General features: G+C 43.2%; 1 protein-coding gene across 2 annotated transcripts in view; it reads left to right on the top strand.

The window, feature by feature from the left end:
- The first annotated feature begins 162 nt into the window (after nt 1-162).
- The window catches only part of TP53INP2 (tumor protein p53 inducible nuclear protein 2), a 40,700-nt gene continuing 36,309 nt past the window's right edge, over nt 163-4,553 (top strand). For both annotated transcript variants that reach the window (XM_081324092.1, XM_081324091.1), the window contains exon 1: nt 163-520. The gene's annotated coding sequence lies outside the window, so the exon portion shown is untranslated. The remainder of the gene's footprint in view (nt 521-4,553) is intronic.

Genomic DNA, 4,553 nt, shown 5'->3' with positions numbered 1-4,553 from the left:
AAACTCCCCCCACCGAGGCACAAAAAGGCCCGCCTTTCAGCCGTTGGCCGCCTCTTATTGGCTGCTCCGAGCGCTTACCATTCCGGCGGCGGGCGGGCTCCTTTGTGACGCCACAATCAGCTGTTTGAACGTTCCAATTTCTGAGCCAAGATCAACTGGGGATTCAGCAATAACCGAAAAATAATAACACGAAAACTACATTTGGGGAGGGAGAGCGTCCGGATGTAAGGGCATCTGCATGCATTTTGCAGTGTTGCATATCTTCTGGGAAGATCCGAGACACAATTGACATTACCACCGCAACCATCTCCTTTTCTTGCATATGTTTTTTCGGTGGGGTGTCTTTTAAAAAAACAGCCCTCAGTTCTATTATGAACCTTAGTTGTTGATTTTAATTAAAACTACCTCACAGACTTCGCCTAAAGCTGGTGCTTTCAAACAAAAACTTGTAGGGTTTTTATATGTGTGTGCTTGGGGCGTGATTTACAAAACAGCTGATGACATTAAAAGGCAAGTGAAGGTAAGTGATGCTCTCCCTCTCTCCGACAGTTTATTTTTAAACTTGAGTACCCTCTCTTTGTGGGAAAGAAACCACCTGCGGTAGATATTGTATGCTGTAGATGTTGCTGGTGTCTTTGTTTCTTTGTTTTCTATTTCTTTGATTCAGTACTGTACTGCATATTTTCTTTTTTCTTTTTTTTGCAGTAGCGCACGGCATTCAGTTTTGATGCCGATTTTCTTTCGGAAGGGACATTTTAAATTCTCCTTTATGTTTGGCAGTACATCTGTGAGCCTTGGTGCTTCGCTGATTTCTTGGTATGTTGTTATGGACGCCTTGTGGTTTCATCTTCTGGTTAGCAGGCAGAGACCAAAGCAGCCTTATTTGGCGGTGGCAGAATAGATCAAGATCTTTGTTTTGAGTTGAGAAACCAGACTCGTTTGGTATGGCGCGCGGGGGAGGGGGGGGCGATTTTGTGGTATCTTGTTTACTTTAAACCACTTGCAGATAGATGAAAACTGCTGTGGTCTGTGCGCGTATATCGTATTAGTGTAAGACTTGTGAGACGAGGACATCCCAGGTTTAAAACCAGTTGCGCTAAAAAAAAACCCGCTTCATAACTATTCGTAATGAATATTGTTAGTTCATTCGGGAAAGGAATCGGTATTAAACAAAAGGCCGTCGGGGAAAAAAAAATGTCAGAAGGCGCCCGCGAGGAGCTCGGGATTTGAGCCGTTGACTTGGCTTCCTCGAGCGACGGTGCCAAAAGAGCCTTTTGTCTTGGGAATCCTCAGGAAGAGACGCAGCCGACCCGCAGAAAGGACTTAACATTCAGGGAGAGACGAAGGAAAGATGTTTGGGAGGAGGAAGGGAAGACGAAAACATCCTTTGCCCTTGTGGGTGCGCAGGTTCGCTTCTCCCCTCTCATCGAGGTCAAAGCAGCCGCGGGCGGATTGGGAAAGGTTCCTCGTAATTAGCTGCAGGTCTGAGCGGGGATTTAAGTTGTAGCCTTGAGCGCCAGGTTACCGTAGCTCAACCAGGGAGGGATTACGCACCGCAATCCGGCCGGCTCGCTCTGGCTGTGTGGGGTTGTGGGGATGGGTGGGTTCCTATAGCTGATGCCCAGCTAGATGTAGCGCGGCTGTTGGCCCGGTGGCTCGGTCTCTTCCTTCCGTTTGTTATGCTTCGCTGGCGATTTCAACCCTTTGTGGAGCTAGGGCAGGGGTAGGCAACCTCGGCTCTTTTATGACTCGTGGACTTCAACTCCCAGAATTCCTGAGCCAGCTATGCTGGCTCAGGAATTCTGGGAGTTGAAGTCCACGAGTCATAAAAGAGCCGAGGTTGCCTACCGCTGAGCTAGGGCGAAGCGGACTGATCTGGGTTTAGAAGGAGAGTATAAACCTGGTTCAGGCGTGCCCTTGAATAGATTCGGGTGAGGCGGAGAGCTGGAAAGAAAGGAATCTGGCACTCCTTCTTTATCTGAACATTGATATCCCTGGCAAGTAGCGTTGGGTAAAACCAGGCAGGGCCTGGCGTTTTCTTAAAGGACTTGACTGTTGAGTGACATCAGCTTCTGAATTAAAAGCCCACTACGTCAGATACAATGAAGCCGGATGGGTGTCTTTTCTCTTTAAAGACGAAACGGAGCTGGGGGGGTGGGTGGGGAAGAGAAGGGGAGCAATCGTGTTAAATGACAACTTTCTAGATCCGATTCCGAAGGGGGGGAAAAAAGAACACTTAATTTCGTTAATTTCGCGGCGATTTCTTCTCCTCTCCGCATCTCCGTTGTCTTCTCTTGCTGTCTTCTTTTGTTATTCGCTTCTTCGGCAACGGATTAAGATGAAAAACTGGTTTCTGTTGCGATTGGCTGCCTGGGACTTAAAAACCTGTGTTGACGTTCTCGTGATTTGCATATGACATTGTGACGTCACCAAGGCCAGCCCTTTCCAATCTCCCTCCTCCCGCTCCCCACCTACGCATGCTGAAGCTGTCCTCTTTTGACTTGGATAGTTGGGCTGTCACGTTTTGGAGTGCTGGAGTTGGGCTCAGGCCTTTCATAATTTGATGGCAAAGGCCTGAGGGGAGCAATGTCACCTTTTTATTTTGGTACTGATGGAAAAGGAGGTTTGGCAGTGGTAACAAGTAAAAAACAAGTGAAAGGCTGAGGAGGATTGACATCGAAATCAACTTATCTTCATTATGGATAGCTTTGCAGGGTAGTTAATATTTCATTTCATATTTTTTTTATTTAAAAAGTTTTACAATACATTTTGACTTTAATCCCCCCCCTCCCCCACCCCTACCTAACCCTCCCTATCCCTCTCCCCCATTCCCTCCTCCCCCCCCACTTCCCAGAGCTAAATACAGGGTATAAAATCAAAAAACAAACATAAGCACCCCTATGTTATCAGCAATAAACTATTAATTCTATCTCCCTCTAGCTCATATAAAATGAATACAAACAATATTAATATTACAAATAAAGTAAAAAAGAAAAAGAGGAAAACAGAAAAAGAGCTTTACTCAGAATAGATTTTCTTAATCCCAGTCCTTATTCATATTTCAAAAAAAAAGAAAAAAAACTTTCACCTATTATTTACATTCTCCAACCTTTCTCTAATTTCTAAACAAATTCTCAGTTACGCGCCAAAAGCGCCTATCTCTATTAACCTTAATAATCTCCAACCAAACTAAACTATGATCAAAAATAGTTCTTGCATGTATCACGCCAAATGTCTCGCAGTTCCAAATCATCCTTGAGTTCAAATAAAAAGAGTAAAAAAAAGGTTTAAGCAGTCTGTAAGACAACTTGTTGTTAATTAGGAGCTTGCATACCCATTCTTAGTTCAGCACATACTTTTAGTCCATAACCCTAATATACTTTTCTAACAAGCAAATAACATCAATCTTAAATTGTGTTAAATATTTTAAAAAAAACTTTCTTTCTCCTCTATGATAAATTTAATCCATTGACATTCTAATTTAAAAATTTAATCACCAATCTTAACGCTCCAAAGCTTTTGGAGCACGTCTGTCATGACCCCCAAAACTTCTTTGGACCGCGCCCCTCCCACAGCTTCACTGTAAGTACACTTTGGAGATTCCATAACTTTCTGCTGGTCTTGCTCTTGTTCTCATCTCGCTCTTCTTAGGGCGGCACGCGTCATCCTCTGGCCTCCTGCAACATCCGATGAAACTGTTTCTTGATCCCCTCCAACACCATTGTCCTCTATCTGTCTATCTGCAACATCTTGAAGCTTTCCCTCGCCGTATCCCTTTACAGCTTCCAAAAATGATAAGGGAGTTGCTTTTAACACATTGCTATAAAAATCACGTGCCTGGGCCACAGTAACCAGACGATGTCTTTTACCTTCATGCGTCACCACCAGTCCAACTGGAATCTCCCATCTAAACTTAATATCACATTTCTTAAGTTCCTGTACTAGAAATGCAAAATCTTTCCTTCTCCTTAAAATCTTCGGAGGAATCTCTTTTAAAACCAAGACTTCTTGCTCAGCCACTACCAATTTAGTATCATAAGCAGCTTGAATGACTTCATCTCTAATTACTCTCTTTTTAAAATAGACCACCACATCTCTGGGTAACTTCCTCTGTCTTGCAATCCATGAATTTACACGAAAAATTTTGTCCATATTTCCCTCAATTTCAGATGCTGGCTGGCCCAATACCCCTTCCAGAGCCTCAGAAATCAGCTGCTTTAAATCTTCTTTACAATTCTCCTTTAAACCCCTGATTCTAATAGCATACTGCATCTGATGATACTGAACATTTCATTTCATATTTTAGCGAGCATGATTTAATGCTAGTGGCTGGCAAGTCAAATCTTAGATGTGATGCTAAAATGGGATCTGCAAATGTGGGATTTTCAGAAAGCTAATGGAAGTGTTCTGTGGGTGTGGAAATTTGGATATAATTAATCATGGCTGTTTTAAAATGTGACATTGCCACAATTAATATCAAAATGCAAATTATTCTTCTGCATGCCCTATGTGTGTCCTTCCAACTTAGCTCAAATAGAATTCTTTTAATAAAG

Source organism: Vipera berus (genome assembly GCF_964194415.1).
Source record: "Vipera berus genome assembly, chromosome: 3".
Classification (NCBI taxonomy): Eukaryota; Metazoa; Chordata; class Lepidosauria; order Squamata; family Viperidae; genus Vipera; species Vipera berus.
The sequence above is the reverse complement of the archived record's forward strand: the minus strand, read 5'-3'. Positions and strand labels throughout refer to the sequence as shown.